The 18889-nt window shown below is 40.5% G+C and overlaps 1 pseudogene across 1 annotated transcript in view; it reads right to left on the minus strand.

The window, feature by feature from the left end:
• LOC306662318 (ubiquitin carboxyl-terminal hydrolase 17-like) overlaps positions 1–17322 on the minus strand; it is a 189034-nt pseudogene extending 171712 nt beyond the window's left edge. The window contains exon 1 of the transcript in view: positions 16674–17322. The product of the transcript in view is annotated as a ubiquitin carboxyl-terminal hydrolase 17-like (transcript). The remainder of the gene's footprint in view (positions 1–16673) is intronic.
• Positions 17323–18889: the final 1567 nt, after the last annotated feature.

Raw genomic sequence — 18889 nt, forward strand, 5'->3', positions numbered from 1 at the left:
ATTCTGACACCATTGTCAGTGCCATCAAGGAGGAGGGAGATTTAATTTGCTTTATCTTCTCTCTTGGCCACAGAGTCCTTCTGCATTATAGTCAGATCTCTTCCAAAATATAGAAAATAGCAATTGCCTGTGAAAGACCTGTGCTCCTTCTAACTACAGCAGTGAGTCTCCAGTTGCTGATGGGTAGGATCACCTACAGAGTAAAAGCCTCTGTGTTCAGGCCTCAAAATGAACACGATATTTTTATCTGAGAATCTCACTTTTCCAACTTTATTATGGTTCAAAAGAACATACAGTGATACATTTGTATCACTTTGTATGCAAAATACGTATCATCTTTGATTGCCATGCTGAAAATATTTCAGACCACTAGGAGTTCCACATCAGGCCTGTTAAGCATCAGTGCACAACAAATGAATTTTGAAGGAGAGAAATGATTTTGAAAGAGATGTATAGAAGAATGCACTCACAATGTGGACAGATTAAAATACGGGGCGCATTTCATTAGAATTAAAACATGTTTTCCATGATGAAAATAATCACCAAGTGTAAGGGCAAGGTAAATATCCATTAGGGTTTTTAGTGAAGGACTCTGCATTCAAAACTCCTATCTCAGGCCAGGACACTGCTGCAAAGACATAGGTCCCAGTGATCAGCCGAATTGTTGCCTACAATTCTGTCATAGACAAGAGAGAATCATGGAGCCTATGCTTACTTTACAATTAAATATATACACCTCCAGTGTTTCTTCTTGGACTGCATATGCAATCCTTCATTTGCCTATTGAATAATACACAATACAATACACTTTGGAAATCCCAAATGAAGCTTCCATCTTTCAGAGTGGAGAATATCAGAGCCAGTGTCTGTGTCTGCTCCAGAACTGTCTGCAGTCCTAGAATTTGCACCTGCCCCAGAGCTAGGAGGCTCCTCTCACCCACATGCAGCCTGCTTCTTTCATCTTTGCCTCCACAGCCCCAATGTGCCCCCTTGGACTTTTGTGACTAGAAGATCAGTCTTCCCTGCATTAGAGTGCCTCACTCCTTAACACTGTCCTCAGAGGAGGAAGACAAATGCTGATTCTCATAGAAGGCACTCATGGGCACATGAAAGCTGTGTTCCTCAGGCATGACAAGGAAGGAGGTGTCTTATAGGAGCATTGGGCTGTGTAGGGACAGAAGAAGGGGAAACTGTACTGAACCTGGAACTCCACCAGGCATGGTGCAGTCTCCTGTAGACCATTATGAGGGGCCATCATGGAACCAAACTGGTTTCTGCAAGGCTGGAAATGGTGCATGGTGGGACAGGATTCAGGGCAGAGCTTTTCCTTGAGGGTAAAATTTCATGCTGGAAACTTGGAGTGGAATTTTTCAGGTCATGTGGGACAGCATTTGTTTCCAAGTCCACTTGGAAGTTTCAGAGGAGGCAGAAATTGAACAGCTCCAAACATGGATTCCAAGGGCTGTATGGTGAAGTCATGCTGGGGCCAAGGGTACATTTCTTTTGGGCATTCTGACAAGTCTTGAAGAAAACCTGGGCATGTATTTTGTCTAAGGCCTTGATGCTGAGTTTTGGATTCTGGACCTCTCTCCATGCTGTAGGCTACAGGCTACAGGCAAAGCTGTTTATTCACATCAGGACACCTGATTTCTCACTGAGGTCTGAGCTCTGACTCATGCCATGGTTGTGGAGGCAGCCTGGGAAACTTTAAAGAGATACCCTCTTACTTTTCCTCTGCTCTCCTCTCAAGGAGGGCAGGGTTCTGGATGCAGTGTCTTACTGCTGGTCAGCTGTTGCCAGTGATGACAACATCCTGTCCTTTCTTGGGTGCAGCAACTGAGTACAAGTCAAGTTCTTTACTTGGGACGGGATGTGCTGAAGGGAGGATGAATTTCACAGCAGAATTCTTGGCAGCTGAGTAGGGAGCAGAGGGACCAGTACAGACCCGTTCCCAGGTTTTTACTTTCTCAAAGGCCTCGTGGGATGCTGGAGGAGAGGACCAACATATTACACGTTCATTACCAATGCTTTGTGTCAAGGAAAATTAAAAGCCACCTATATAGGAAACAGAATGGAGAATATCAAATTTCAGAGTAACCATTTGATTAGTAACTTCAAATACAGTGGGTGTTCCACCTCAGTGATGATTAGTAAAAGACCCATTACAGTGTTGATTTGACATATTTCATATCATAGTTGAGGATATCACATTCTTAATATGGGGTCTTGTAAACTAAGATGTAAAAGGCTATATCATGCATTCTTCCATGCAATATATCTAGGTCATGCAACTTTGAAGACAGTGTGATGGCTGAGGAGTTTTCATAGGAAATCTCAGATTGTTCCCTTTCTAGGAGTATGAAAAGTGCTGCATGGTACATTTTCTCATGATGAGGCATTTGATTAAACATACCCACAAACATGAGAGAAAGGACATGGAAGAGGTGGTAATCAGGTGGAGACTGGGTGGAGATTGACACTCAGATCAGCACAGGATACTGTCACTTTATTCCCTAGTTCCTGCCTGCGCTGGGGTCTCCTAGGAAATCTCCAGAGTGGAGCTTTTACTGCTGTTCTTCTTGCCTACAGAAAAAAACAGGGAATTTGAATAAATTCAGTGGAGGAGGAAATGTTTGAGGTCCCATTTCCTTTGTGTTTGTTGTGACATGTTGTAACCCTCTCTAGGTCTGTGCATTCCCTCATGTCAGACCCCATCACTATCTGCAGACAACCCTTCTCATTTTCCACTAAATCAATGCAAATGGACTTCATTGTCTTTGTGCCTGACATGGTCATGTTTTTAGAGGGCCCTGAATTCTGCCCCTTACTGAATGCACAAGAAAATGGGGTAAGATTTTAATTCTTTGAGAGGGTGTCCTGGTCTATTTCTCTCTGTTTGTTCTTTTTTGCATGGACATGACTGTGATCATCATGGAGAGAAAAAGAGACAACATTGCAATGGAATTCGGTGCCCAAGACTGGGATGCCCCCTTATCCATCACCCATTTGTTCCTTGTTTCTTCTGTTTTTCAGGCTGGTTATAGCCTCCTATGTTGTGGAGATTCTCAGTCTGCCTTGGTGCCTGATTATCCATTGGGTCAAAGATTTGAGAGGCCAGTGCCCAATCCCAGCCCTTCATGGGGCATCTTCTGCCCCTTTAAGTGTGTCCAATGCCCCATAGGCCTTACACTTAAACTGTGGGAGAAATGGACAAGTTTTCCTACATGAGCACCACCACAGCCAGCTCTGCTGGAGATTGAGATAAATTTCCATTTCTTACTTTAGCATTGTCTTAGGTTAGGGACGTAGGGCTGTGAAACATGAAATCCTGGGTTCTTGAAGAACTAGAAGGTTTTCTGGCTTCACATGTCATATAGAGGCACTAGAAGGAAGGATTCAGAGATTCAAGTTTGAGGACACTGGCCAGATTTCAACAAAAGGACAAACATTTGGATGAACAGGTCCCACATTGTTAGATAAGGTGCCTCCTCACATCATTGGAGTGGCCTAATCTACCTGTGAGGAGGTCCCAGGCCTGGCTTTCTTGGGTTGGAAAGAAACAATTGAGTAGCAGAGACAGAATTAATAATTATATAACACTGATTCTGACCCATTTCACCACCTGACTTCCATTTACACAAATCTCTACCAACAATGGGGTTCCCCTCCTCTGGTGAGGGAGCCCACTCCTCCAAATTTCCCTTCTGCTGAGGCATTTCATTCTGGGTTTTAATGAGACTCTAGGTTGGAGGCTGTGAGGAATGACCTGCTCACTCTGTCATGTTCTTAGAGTCAGGTTCTTCTTCCTCAGATGCTGAGATTGGAATTTCCTGAGTCACTGTAAAAGAAAATTTAATGTACACCCACAGAGTAAATAGGATCTCTATTGGACTGTCTTCATAATTGGTGTGGATCACATCCATGAGTATTGAGTAGAGCAGTAGAATAGGTGAAAGACAATTGAATATGGGAAGGAGAGAGAAGTGTAACTGCTGAGTCTGAGTTAGAATAGGTTCCTCATTGTCTTCCATGCTTTTATAAACCTGTTGAAATGAATGCATGATTTGTATAACCAAAAATACCCAATTAAAAAGAGAGAAAATTTAACTTAAATAACTAAACAACAAATTAATATGATGAAGGGAGGTAATCACAATGCATACAATTAGAGATAAAAAGGAGTTTACTACGGTTACTCAAGAAATTGAGACCACAATTAGGAATTTATTTCTTTAAAAAAAATTCTGTGATCTTGAGCTGGAAAGTCTAGTACAAACTAGACTCCACATATAGGATCTACCAAAATTGACCTTGGAAAATATTTCCAAAACTAAATGTAGAAATAACAAAAACAGTATTGTAGTAGTAATGAATCACCAGAAATGAGAAGCTCAGGACTGGATGGGTTCACTGCTGAGTTTCACCAAACTTTCAAAATGTCCTATAGCAAGGATTGTGAAACTATTCCACAGAAATAAAAAAAGAACAAATCATTCTGACCACAATCTATGGGGCTAGCAAGAGTCTCAAACAAAACCTGATAGAGTGAAAGAGAGCAAAATAATGACAGACATAAGCTACAGAGAAGAGTGAAATTCTGTCATTTTCAAAGGGATTAAAGATGGAACCACAGGACATTTTCTGCTAGACAGAGAAAACAAATGCTTCCTCTCAGGTTTGGAAATTAAGGAGAGAAATGACCAAAATGTAGAAGAGGGGTTGTTGGGGACAGGGAAGGGGAAGGGAATGGAGAATGAGGGGAGGAGAAAATGGCTAGCAGAGGACTGTGTGGACATGACCCAGGGGTTACATGTGCATGTGTGGAAATAGCACATCAATTAATGAATTAATCTCATTAACTGAAGTGATTTATATGTGTCCATCACTATCATTTCCAAATACCCATGGTAAAAATTACCACTTTTCACATCTATTCACCATCTGCCCACAAGTATCAGGATGCAGAAATAAATGAGCTCTGAAATTTTAATACATGTGAATAATTTAAATATAGAATGATCTATTTATCATTTGCAGTAGAAAGAAACACTAAAAAATGAAACAGAACTTAAACCTCAGGTTACTGTTGCCTTTATGGAGAAGATAGTTTATCAAGAAGAAAATTCCAAGAAAGAAATAAATGTATGGTCTGCAATTGTCAAAATAGAAAAGAACAGTTTTGCATTTGTATAGTTGCATCAGGGAAGGTCACTCTGGTGGTGTATTTGGATCAGGCATGAAGGGCAATTTGAACTATTGGAAATTGGAGATTCACAGATGTATTCAGAGTCATGCATGGAATGATTAATTATATATAGAATGTGGATATTCCTCCAGGATTTTTGCAAATCAGTTAGAAACAGTGACCCAAAGTTCAGTTTCACTTTGCTTCTTTGAGGGTTCCAGACATAGAGACAAGCTTGGGCACATAGTGTCCCCCACTTTTTCTTTCCACCAGATTTTTGTTGGAGGAATTTCTTGGAGGAATTTCCCCTGGATGATGGTCATTTGCTTCATTCATCTGCTCTCCATGGAACCCTCCTTGGTGACCCTGATGTATAAGTCCAGAGGTACGACAAGTCCTCATACCATTCATAACACACTTCTACTCACCCATCTATGTGTAAAGAAGAAATGAAAGTGCACAACTCAGTTTCTTTATCTATTCCTCAATTGAAGGAGTGGAATAGCTGGGTCACATGGTGGCTCCATTTCAAGCTTTCTGCAATCCAGAGTGGCTGCATACTTTGCAACTCCACCAACAATGTATGCCTGTACATTTTTCCCACATCCTTGCCAACGATTATTTTTGCTAGTATTCTTGATAATCGCCATTCTAATTGGAGTGCGATGGAAACTTATGTTAGTTTTGATTTGCATTTCTCTTATTACTAGAGATGTTGAACATTTTTTCGTATATCTGTTGATTGCTTGTAGATCTTCTTCTGTGAAGTGTCTGTTCATTTCCCTATACCATTTGTTGATTGGATTATTTATATTCTGGGTGTAGAGTTTTTTGAGTTCTTTATATATTCTGGAAATTAGTGCTCTACCTTAAGTATGAGTAGCAAAGATTTTCTCCCACTCTATAGGTTCTCACTTCCCATTGCTGATAGTTTCCTTTGATGAGAGAAAGCTTTTTAGTTTGAATCTATCCCAGTTATTGATTCTTGCTTTTATTTCTTGTGCCATGGGAGTCCTTTTAAGGAAGTATGATCCTATGCTGACATGTTGAAGACTTGGACCTAATTTTTCTTCTATAGGATGAAGAGTCTCTGGTCTGATCTCGAGGTCCATGGTCCATTTTGAGTTGAGTTTTGTGCAGGGTGAGAGATAGGGGTTTAGTTCCATTCTGCTGCATATGGATTTCCAGTTTTCCCAGAACCATGTGTTGAAGAGGTATCTTTTCTCCATTGCATATTTTTGGCACCTTTGTCTACTATGAGAATACTGTATTTATTTGGGTTCCTGTCCATGTCCTCTATTCTGTACCATTGATCTACCTGTCTATTTTGGTACCAATACCATGCTGTTTTTTTATATATATAATATGCCATGAAATGTGTCCAGTTGATATTTTAGTTGGTGTTGTACTGATCACCAAAGAGGTGGAGCTCCCCTTCCACATTAGGTGAATGATAATCGTCTTATGGTTGAATTTCAAGTCCTGAAGTGCATTTCCTATTTATTTTGTTTTCATTTTTCTTGACAGATTGCAAGTACTAATGAATGTTTTTTGTGTATTTCTTTTTTTACTATTGCTTTTTAGTATAGTTGAAGTTCTGGTATTGCTATACCCCCTGTTTCATTCTTCCTGCTCAGGATTGCTTTAGCTATTTGGGGTTTCTTATTCTTCCAGATGAATTTCATGACTGCTTGCTCTATTTCTGTAAGGTACATCATTGGGATTTTCATTGGAATTGCATTGAATCTGTATAGCACTTTTGGTAGTATAGACATTTTGACAATATTAATTCTGCCTATCCAAGAACATGGGAGATCTTTCCATCTTGTAAGGTCTTCCTCAATTTCTTTTTTCAATGTTTTGTAGTTTTCATTGTAGAGATATTTTACCTCTTTGGTTAGATCGATACCCAAGTTTTTTTTTTTTTTTTTTTTTTTGAGGCTATTGTAAATTGAATTGTTTTCCTCATTTCCCTTTCAGACGTTTCATCGCTTGTGTATAAAAAATGCTTTAGATTTATGCATGTTAATTTTACAGCCTGCTATTTTACTGAATTCATTGATGAGGTCTAAAAGTTTTCTGGAGGAGTTTTTTAGATCCTCTAAATGTAGAATCATGTCATCAGCAGATAGTGACAGTTTAAGTTCCTATTTTCTTATTTGTAGCCTTTTAATTTCTTTAGTCTGTCTAATTGCTCTGGCTACTATTTCAAGAATGATGTTGAATAGAAGTGGTGAAATGTTGGGGGCTGTGCCATGCAGACAGCACCAGAACGGCTCCTGATCACATTGGCAGCGGGGAGGTTAATTGACATAAGCACACTCAGGTGATTTATCATCCACGCACACAATGCATGCACTTGTGTTCTCGAGCACTCCTAATCGTGCCTGCTTGGACATCCAGCATCTTGCCTAATCTTTGCATAAGAGGTGTGGCCCTACCCTCCACCTCCTGGAGGAATTATAAGCAGGCTGTAGGTGGAAGGTGAGGTGACAGAAAAGCAGCAGCTAGCAGCAAGAGGTGGAGAGAAGCCACTAGCAAAAAGGAAGAAGAAGCGGCAAGCAGATAGAAGCAGCTAGTAGAGAGAAGCAGCAGGCAGCGGCGGAAGGCAGATCACAAAGCGGAGAATTGAGAACACACCTCTAGATCACAGATAGGCAGATTGCAGTACACAGGATGCATCACTAAGAAACACCTCAGATAGACGCACCCTTAGTTCACAGGATGCAGGAGGCACCTTTAAGAAGCAGCGGAACTAAGAAGATAAGATCTCTGAAAGTGTAGTCTCTCTTAAGCAAAGTCTCTCTTTCTCTCTTATGCAAAACCTCTCTCTCTCTCCTCTCAAAGCAAGTAAGCCTCATTTCCTCTATCCTTTATAAACAAGCAAGGAAGGAAGCAGCTCAGAAATAGAAGTAGCTCAGTTTCCAGTCTACCTTTGATAAATACCCGCTCAATTGTTGCTGTGGGTGGTAATAAATATCCGTGGATGGCAACAGTGAAGGAAGACATCCCTGTTTTGTTCCCATTTTTAAAGGGAATGCTTTCAGTGTTTCACCATTAGGAATGATGTTGGCCATGGGCTAAGCATAAATAGCCTTTACAATGTTCAAGTATGTTCCTACTGTCCCTATTTTTTCTAGTGTTTTGAGCATGAAGGGGTGTTGCATATTGTCAAACGCTTTTTCTGCATCAATGGAAATAACCATATGATTCTTATCCTTAAGTCTATAGACATGATGGATTATGTTTATTGATGTTAAACCATCCTTGCATTCCAGGGATGAATACCCAATTGATTGTAGTGCACGATTTTCTTAATATGTTTTTGGATAAGGTTTGCCAGTATTTTGTTAAGGATCTTTGCATCTATATTCATCAAGGATATTGGTCTAAAATTTTCTTTCCTTGATGTGTCTTTTCCTGGTTTGGGTATGAGGGTGATATTAGTTTCATAGAATGAGTTTGGTAGGGTATCTTCCTTTTTTATTTCCTGGAATATTTTGAGAAGTATTGGAATGAGTTCTTCTTTGAAGGACTTGTAGAACTCAGCTGAGAATCCATCTGGTCCTGGGCTTTTCTTGGATGGTAGGTTTTTAATGGTTTCTTCTATTTCATTGCTTGATATTGATCTGTTTAAATCGTGTATGTCCTCCTGGTTCAGTTTGGGAGGAGCATATGTCCCTAGAAATTTGTCAATGTCTTTGGTACTTTCTATTTTGTTGGAATACAGATTTTCAAAGTAGCTTCTCATTATGTTCTGTATCTCAGTGGTGTCTGTCATGATATTTCCTTTTCCATCATGAATTTTAGTAATTTGAGTTTTCTCTCTTCTTCTCTTTGTTAGTGTGACTAAGGGTTTGTCTATTTTGTTTACTTTTTCAAAAAGAACCAACTTTTGGTTTTGTCAATTTTTTGAATTGTTTCTTTTGTTTCATTTTCATTGATTTCAGCTCTGATTTTAATTATTTCCTATCTTCTACTTCTTTTTTGCTGTTTTTCTGTTCTTCTTTTTTTAGGGCTTTGAGCTGTAATGTTAGGTCATTTAGTTCTTGACTTTTCATTCTTTTCTGGAATGTGCTTCATGCATTAAATTTTCCTCTTAATACCGCTTTCACAGTGTCCCAGAGATTTTGATATGTTGTATATCATCATTCTCATTGACTTCTAAGAAATTTTTTATCTCCTCTCTGATGTTTTCTGTTATCCATGTTTCATTCAGTAGCATATTATTTAGTCTCCAGGTGTTGGAGTAATTTCTGTTTCTTATTTTGTCATTGATTTCTACTCTCAGTCCATTATGATCTGATGGAACACAAGGCAGTATCTCTATTTTTTTGCATTTCCTAAGGGCTGCTTTGTGGCATAACATATGGTCTATTTTCGAGAAGGTTCCATGTGCTTCTGAGAAGAAAGCAAATCCATTCATTGATGGATGGAATATTCTATATATGTCTATTAAGTCTAGGTTATTGATTGTGTTATTGAGTTCTATGGTTTCTTTGTTTGCTTTTTGTTTGGAAGATCTATCTAGTGGTGACAGCAGTGTGTTAAAGTCAACCAGAATTATTGTGTTGTGGTCTATTTGATTACTGAAATTCAGAAGGATTTGTTTGATGTATAGGGATGCACCACTGTTTGGGACATAAATATTTACTATCATTATGTCTTCCTGATTTATGGTTCCCTTATGCAGTATGAAATGTCTTTCTTTATCCCTTCTCACTAATTTTGGCATGAAGTCCACTTTATCTGATATACAGATGGAAACCCCCACTTTTTTACTGAGTCCATGTGCATGGTAGGTTTTTTTTTTTTTTCCCCATCCTTTCACCTTTAGTCTGTGGATGTCTTTTTCAATGAGATGAGTATCTTACCAGCAGCTTATTGTTGGGTCTTTCTTTTTCAATTCTACCAGTCTATTTCTTTTGATTGATGAGTTTATGCCATTAATGTTCAGGGTTATTATTGAGATATGATTTGTATTCCCAGTCATTTGGCTTATTTTTGGTTTCTAACTTTGCTTGGTTTCTCCTTTGAGTTGTTTTTCTCTAAGGTAGTTCCTCCCTTTGCTGACCTACATTGTTGTTTTTTGTTTCCTCCTCATGGAATATTTTGTGGAGAACATTCTGTAGCACAGGCTTTCTATTTGTAAATTCTTTTAACTTTTGTTTATTATGGAAGGCTTTTATTTCATCTTCAAATGTGAAGGTTAGTTTTGCTGGGTATAGGATTCTTAGTTGGCAACTGTGTTCTTTCAGAGCTTGAAATATGTTGTTCATGGCCCTTCTAGCTTTTAGATTCTGATTTGAGAAGTCTGCTGCTATCCATATTGGTTTTCCCCTATATGTAATCTGATGCTTTTCTCTTGTGGCCTTCAAAATCCTATCTTTATTTTGAATATTAGGCATTTTTATTATAATGTGACTTGGTGTGGATCTGCTGTGATTTTGTGCTTTTGGTGTTCTGTAAGCCTCTTGTAATTGATTTTTCCATTTCATTCTTCAGGATTGGGAAATTTTCTGATATTATTTCATTGAATAGGTTGTTCATTCCTTTGATTTGTATCTCTTTACCTTCCTCAATCCCAATAAATCTTAAATTTGGTCTTTTCATGATGTCCCATAGTTCCTGGAGATTCTGTTCATGATTTTTTACCATCTTCTCTGTTTTGTCAACTTTATTTTCAAGATTAAATATTTTGTCTTCATTATCTGCGGTTCTGTCTTCCAAGTTGTCTAGTCTTTTGGTGATGCTTTCCACTGAGTTTTTTATTTGGTTTATTGTTTCTTTTATTTCAAGGATTTCTGTTTGTGTTTTTTTGAGAATATCTATCTCTTTGTTGAAATGATCTTTTGCTTCCTGCAGTTGCTCTTTCAACTGCTTATTGGTATTATCATTCATTGCCTACATTTATTCTCTTATCTCACCCTTTACTTCATGAATCATCTTAATCATGTATAATCTGAAGTCCTTTTTTGACATTTCTTCTACCATACTGTCATTGGATTTTATTAGTACAGAATCTAGATTTGTTTGGATCATTTTCTTCCCTTGTGTTTTCATGTTGTTCACGTAACTTCCCCTCTAGAATTGCAGATCTGGGGTATTACAGATTCCCCCCTATAGGCTTATAGTGGCACTATAGGTTTTCTAAACCTTTTCTTTAAGGGGAATATTAATATTAACAGTGCCCAATCAGACACTATGCAATCGTAGACCAAATATATCCTATGTGGACATTAACAATATTGTCATAATAAGCAGTATGAGTTCAATTATTATCTTCAGTATAACAAAGAGATTTGCAATAAAGTCTGCACTTTCTAATGGAGGACAAAGAGGATGCAGAGGGATATAGGATGTAACTGTTAATGGGATAAGAAAAGAATATATGGAATTTCTTGATAATAGAAATGATGAGAGTGTAATCAAAAGAAATTGGTTGTTAGCATGCAAAAAGAAAGAAAGAGACTCTGAGGAAACAGGTAAACAAAAGGAAAAGAGAGCAAGAAAAGTAAAGAAATAAAAGCTTAAAATTGTTCAATAAGGAGAAAAAAGAAAATCTAAAGTATAACAGTCATACAGTAATGAAACCTCCCAGTGTTCAGTAGCCTGATGCATGAGAGGTAGCTGACAATGAGCTTCAAATCTCCAGCAGTCATCTCAGGATGGGATTTGTCTCACCTAAAGATTGAAGCAAAGGCTTTCAGGATTAACCAAGATGGCCACTCTGGCTTCCAAAAGTATTGGCAAATGGGGAGCTGCATCTCTGGGTGTGGATGTGGTCGGTTGGAGGTCCTGGAGGTGGGGTGTGGTTGATCAGCAGAGTCTTGGAGGTGGTGTGTGTTTAGTGTGGTGGTTGTGAAATCCTGGAAGCAGGGTGCAATCAGTTGGTCTGGGGTCCCGGTGATAGGGTGTGGTCGGTTGGTCAGGAGGTCCTGGTGGCAGGGGGCAGTCAGTTGATGTCAGGGCGCTGGAGGCAGGGAGTGATCAGTCAGGCTGAGGGATCCTGGAAACGAGACTCAGTCAGTCCAGCCAGGGGTCCTATGGGACCTGGATGTTGTCTCAAAATGGTGGTAGCCACGTGTAATCAAACCTGCAGGTACTGTAACAGTGAACTTCCAGGCAATAGCAGACCGCTGGTGCTCCATTGGTGGTCTGTGATCAGTTTGCTGACTGATGTTGAATGATTGGGAGGTGAACCTTGGATGGTGAGTGATGGATAGTTGTAAGACAGGCAATGGACAGGCAAGAGGCAGACAAATACAGATGATAGGCACCTGACAGTGAGCAATCTGCACTCAAAAATGTGTCAATATGCTGGCAGACTGCAGGTGATCACAGTAGACAAACTGGATGAATAGCAGGGGATTGATAAGCTGCAAAAACTTCCTCACCAAGAAACAGATATCCTCTGCTTGAAACCAGAGTTACGGAGTGATAAGAAACACAGCCTCCCTCTAGTCTGCCATCTTGGATCTGCCACGCCTCCAGAGATTCTCTTCAGAAACTGAGGCAGCTCAGCCAGAAAGAGCCTCAGTGAGAGGGAGTTCCAATGTCCCCCAGGGACCCTATACAGAGGATGGACAGATAGGACCCCTGAGATAGACTTATGAAATGTAAATATTAAAAATCACTCTTCAATTGGAAAATTGGATAGGGAGCTGGACTGGGGTGCATCTCAGTGGTAGAGTGCTTGCCTAGTATTCCTGAGGCCCTGGGTTCAATCCACAATCACTACAAGAAAATGGATTAGGAAATTTGCTGCCTCATCAGCTGGAAGCTGTGCTCTTGTGAGGGGGCAGGACCTGGAAGAGAGAGGAGGCCCTGGGAGGAGCCTTGAAACCCCATAATCAATAGGAGCACTGGGGTCTTCTCTTGGTCAGAGGACCCAAGTCTCCTGGTTAGTGTGCAGATGAGTGATCTCCATGAAGAGTGGGGAAAAGCTGTTCCCACTCACTGCAGTATTCTGAGGTTTGGGAATTGTTGGAGGGTTAGGGTAAAGTCCCTGGTTCTGGGGTCTCATCATGATAGTTTCTGCCACCTGACCCTCAAGACTAGTTGAATCAACCAGTTGAGTGAAAGTAGGAAGAGGAACTTTAACAAATACACCTATGCCACAGAGGCAAGGGGCCTGACTTCCAGAGTCCTGCCTTGGGGGGCACACAAGGGGACAGAAGTCAGAGTCAGGCAGTCCTGGGCAAACAGTGGCCAGGTTGGTGGTAATCTCAGGAGTGGACTGGCTGCCTGGTTGGCAGTGAGAGTCCATCACAGGGTGTTTATCCACCACACTTGTTCATGGCATCCAGGGTCTTCCCTAGAGAATGCCTTAAAGGCAAGTGAAGGCAGAGGTCCCAGGTGTCTTTCTCAGTTGTAGGGCCATGGATGTTTAGGATCAAGTGATCCTAAACATTTTTCCTCTTCAGTAAAAGCAGCCTTTGAGTCCTTGATATATTTTCACATACTTTCTTTGTTCCTTAATGATTTTTATTCACACATTAATTTTTATACTAATGTGCGTCAGTGCAATCGTAACATACATGCATATGGTGTGTACTCTCTGAGTTCAAACCCCTGCCCACTGCATCCCACACACCCTTAGCAAATTGTAATAATAACTGGTCTTTCTGGCTATAATTCTGAGCTCCTAGCTCAGAACTTGAAGAGAGAACATGAAGTAGTGTCTTTCTGTTCCTGTATCACACAGCTTAAAAAATGTCCTACACATTATGCTTTTTGTTGTGGCTAAACACTACACCATTGTGCATATATACCAGATTTTCTGTATCCAGTCTTCTGTCAGTGGGCACCTGGCTGATCCCTTGTTTTAGCTACTGGTAATAGAGCTGTTATAAACATGCCTGTGTGGGTATCTTGTTGACATGCTGAAGACAACTGCCATGGATACAAGCCCAAGATGGGGTACCCTGACCACATGGTATATGTACTTTTAGTTATTTGAGGGCACTCGATACTGGTTTTTATAGTGGTTCAATTAATTTAGATTCTCATCAACAGTGAATAAGAGTTTCATTTTATCCACATCCTCAGTTGAGAAACAATCCACAGAATGTGAGAAAATATTGAACAACCTTTCTTCTGACAGTGTTAATATCCAGCACATATGAGAAAAAAGAAAATCTTATAACAACCACAAAACCACAAACTTTATTGTAATAAAAATGTATGGATGATGTGTATAGACACTTTCTAAAAGAAGAGATAAAAATGATCAAGGAATCAAAGAAAAACTGTATAATATCATCAGCTCTCAATTACATGCAAATCAAAGCCAAAGTGCAGTACCCTCTTGCCCCTTTAGGATGGTTGTTGTCGAAGAAAATGTCAGAAATGCAGGCAAGGATGTGGAGTTTAGTCACCATTCAAGTGTGAAGCTGAGCCTTGTTCCAAGCCTGGCTGATTTGTTCAGACGACACATTTTCTTCTTAACAAATCTGAAACTGGTGAAGTCTCTTTCCTATGTGGGAGCAGGTGGAAAAGAATTCAATAGGCTTGGGCGATCTAACAAGTTCACAGTCAGTGATGGGTGGATCTGCAATGCTTGGGACTCTGGTTGTCAAAATTGATTTTCTTTAGTATAACTTTTACAGTGGGTACTAGAAAGTGAAAACTCTCTGTGCACTGAAGGCACAAATTCCACCTTGACTTGCCATTCACAATGAGGACAGCAGTAATGTTTTGGAACCAACTGCTAGAACTCCGCAGGACCAGCACCTACACAGTGAGTGTGGAGAACTGAGGCTCTGCTTTAAGACAAAAAAAAAAAAAAACCCATTCTGTTCCTATCTTACTTCACTCAACACAATGTCCTCCTGTTTCACCCAGGTGACAGTGATGCTGTTGCCATATTTTAAAATAGAAAAGGTTATTTGAATATTCTCACCAACATAAAAAGATAACCATTGGAGGTAGTAGACTTCATAATATGTAGGAGTATCAAAACATTGCATAGTACATTGTAGACACAATGAATTGTCATATCTCAATTGAAACAAGATAAAGAGGTCAGAATTACACCTTGCATAGAATTTCCTTTTGAAATTTACTTTTCATTCACTCTATTTCACACATGGGAGACTTTACAAATTCTAATGCTTTTGAAATAAGTGTATCATATCAAATAATTTAATAAACAAATTAATTGTACAAATGTTGCAATTTACCACTGGTTTCCCTTGATCCTGAGATCTGAAAATGATCATAGGTTTGAAAAAAATCTAAGCTACTTTTATCTATGTTTGTGTTCTAGTCTAACCTACCAGACCAAGAGTGTCCTGGCAGCACAGATCCTACATCTATTTCAGAGATACCTGTTCATGGAGAAAGGGTCACATGGGGGGCTGGAGTCAGAGGAGAAATGAAAGGCAGCAAGAAGGCTGGAAAATCAGTGGGAATCACCAAGACTGGGGAAGCCAGGGGCTCCCTGCAGAATATTTGGAGCTGTATAGGTGGGCATGTCACCATGATTTGTTCTTCAAGACCATCATTAGCTTTACAGAGAACTCAGGGGTCCCAGAATAATTCTGAAGACCTGGATATAAATTGTAGTTGCACCTCTAACATTTGAAATTTAGAATTCTGGCCACTAAGTTCATGTGGAGAATTCTGAGGGCGATCTAGACAGAGTCTACCCATCTCCAGCATTTTAGTGGTTCTCTGTGTGCCTGTGTGTGTGTGTGTGTGTGTTTGTGTGCATACACCGGGGCTCATACTCGTACTGGATGGCTAGAACACCACCACAACCTCTTGCCCTGCTTGTTCTTCCTCTTGGTGGCTCTGGCCCTTCCTCCAACACAAGTGTTCAGGGACTCTCCTTGACAGTGCTCTTGGTAGCCTTGTTCAGCTCATATATTTCCTGGTTATCGTGAATTCTCTGCCCTCCTCTGTATATTGACTGGTGAGTGGTGACTCCATTGGGAGGCAGAGTGAATTCTACATTCTGGGGTTGGAGTCAGATTTTGGTTGGTTCTGTTATTGGAGGAACTTCCACAGATCTAAGGTGAGTTCTCTGGTGGCTGTGCCCACCAGGGGCTCCTATGACTCCCCTACATGGATACAGGAGTCTCCCTGGAGCTCTCTTCTGGCAGTTCCCAAGACTGGGTCTTCAGTCCCAGGAGCACTCAGTTCCCTGCCTACTGACATGCTCCCACTGTCAGTTTCAAGTTCACTCTTCTGGACATAAAAGAGGATATATTCACACTGACTCAGGACACCAGTAAAGTCACAGGCCACTACCTTAGCATGGTCCATTTTATACCACTGGTCATTCCCATCTTTTATGTAGGAATAGTAATATTCACTGTGACAGCTCACCCCAGCATGGACCAGCATGGCATAGAGGGCATAGGAGAGTAGGCCGCTGTTCTGCTGAGCCATGTATGGCTACATGTTAAGACACTCAGGAAATTGAACCTGGTTAGCAATTTTGTCACCCGTAAGAACTGAGTTTCAATACAAGCATGAGTACCTTTGAGGCAGTCTGTAGGCTCAAGGTCTTGCAGGCTGGCATCTTCTTCAGATGAACACCACAATGATAGGCATTTTCCCCCACTAGCCATTCAGGCTTCACCAACTGCTCCAAGGCTTGCTGCACACTCTCAGCTGCCAGGATGTCTAGGGTGATTCAAGGTAGGTGTCAAAAGTGTCTGAAAGGTTGTGGTAGCAGAGACACTTGATGTGTGATCTCCAGCACCCTCCAAATATATGGTGATGTCCTGAGAGCCAGCACCTGGCTGCTTATGCCCATGCAGACATGCTTTCTGCAGGACATCGAGGGTGAACAACAGAAATTCATGGGCCTCTTCCTGCTGCCATGTGTGGAATCTAGAAGGCAATGCAGGCAGGGACTGAATGACATCCCCGAAGTGGTGGAGAGTCCATGTCATGTGAGCTTGCATCACACACAGCATGCAGACCCTGTGAGGAGGACAGGTTTGGGAGGGCTCCTGGAACAGCATGTAGTTGGCCAGAGGAGGTGAGTATGTCAGACACTGCAGAGCAGCACTTATGTAGCAAGTGTTTCCCATGTCCTACAGCCCAACACCAGCCACAAAAGGTCTCTGCCAGCTTAGAGACAGTTTCTCCCTAGGAGCCAGCTGTGTCCCCACAGGAGTCATATCATTATTCAAGCATGCATTAGTGCAAGGAGACAATGGTGACTCTGCAGGTAGATAAAAACCCAAATGGACTTTAGCATCAGCTGCTTTGATGAACATTTAGGTTTCACAAAGGCATCAAACAGAGACTTACCTGCACAGTGGGGTGAAGCTGCCTCTGTTTCTCCAGGAGCACAGACCACAGGGTTTCCCAGTTGGGATATCAAGAGGAGGAAAGCTTCTTCTGAGCTGGTCTTCAAATGACAGTCTTCTTCAAGTTTCCAGCCCTTTTACAGGTCAGCCTTTCCACCACACCTACTGACCCCATGTCAGATCCACCAATCACCTCTAAGCACTTAAATGGATTAATAATTTTGGGTGTGGTCTGTTCCCTTCTGGGAGAGACTCCTTTACTCCTTTCTCTGATTTGTGGATCCCAGTAGCATAGAATCTGATTCAATTATTAGGATTGTTCAGGAATATCCTGAGGTCTCCAGTTAGACAAAGTAAACCAACAAACCAACATTTTTGGTAGTTCTGCTTGGTTGGTGTGATGGGAATACTTTTGAATTGGGTCTCGTAAAACATGGAAAATAATGGAATGAGGACAAAGTCTTGTTTAATGTTCTTGTGTGTGCACATTCTATTAGCATTTGAGGCATGCACAGTTTCATATCAGTAATATTTCAAAGGAGTACTGTTGGCATTTATTAAAATTGTTTCTCCATTTTAAATCCCTTTATCAAGTAAAGGATATGTTTCATTTCCTTCCCTTCTCAATGAACCAAGTCATGTTGGATATGTTTCCTGACTCATTTCCATGATGGTTTTGAATTCAAAAGGAACTCATTTGGGAATATGCCTTCCTGTCTTTGGAAGAAATATCAAGGAGGTATGTGACATCATTATCTTGAACACAACTGAATACTTATTCTAACTGGTGCCACATGCCTCCTTGATATTTCTTTGTAGAACATGTTTTCAATGATGTTCAAGATAACATTCCTTCTAATTTTCATGTATTGTATGTACAGATTTCTCCACCAAATGCCAGTTCTCATGCATATATAATTTATTTTATTTATTTTTATGTGGTGTTGACAATCACAACCAATGCGTCACACATGGTAGGCAAGCCCACTACTGCTGAGTTATGAATCCAGCCCCATAAATAATTTCAATAAGATCAATATACTAAGGTTTTCAATTCTATGGTTTTTTACCTCTCAAATTTCATTTATCAATTGAGTGATCTGGAACATAGCCAGAAATGGGTTTGTCTACATCTGTTGGGCCTCTAAAAGGTGACAATGCAAATAATTTCACTAGTTCTCCAGGGCTTTCTGTCATTTAAACTCTCACTCCCTTAAATTGACCATGATGATCAGGAGAAGGATGGAGAAGAAAGGATCTGGTTCTTTGTCTTGTGGATTCAAAGAATGAGATCCCTGATCACAGAGCAGGAGAGCAAAATAAGAGGATGAATGACACTAATGAAAGAAAGCAGGGGTGGTTTCTGTGAGATGGCTGCTGTCTAGGGCTTTGTATGGTGATGAGAAAGGGGAGTTAGTCACCCATAAAGACCATG

This window comes from Sciurus vulgaris, assembly GCF_902686455.1.
Source record: "Sciurus vulgaris genome assembly, chromosome: 5".
Classification (NCBI taxonomy): domain Eukaryota; kingdom Metazoa; phylum Chordata; class Mammalia; order Rodentia; family Sciuridae; genus Sciurus; species Sciurus vulgaris.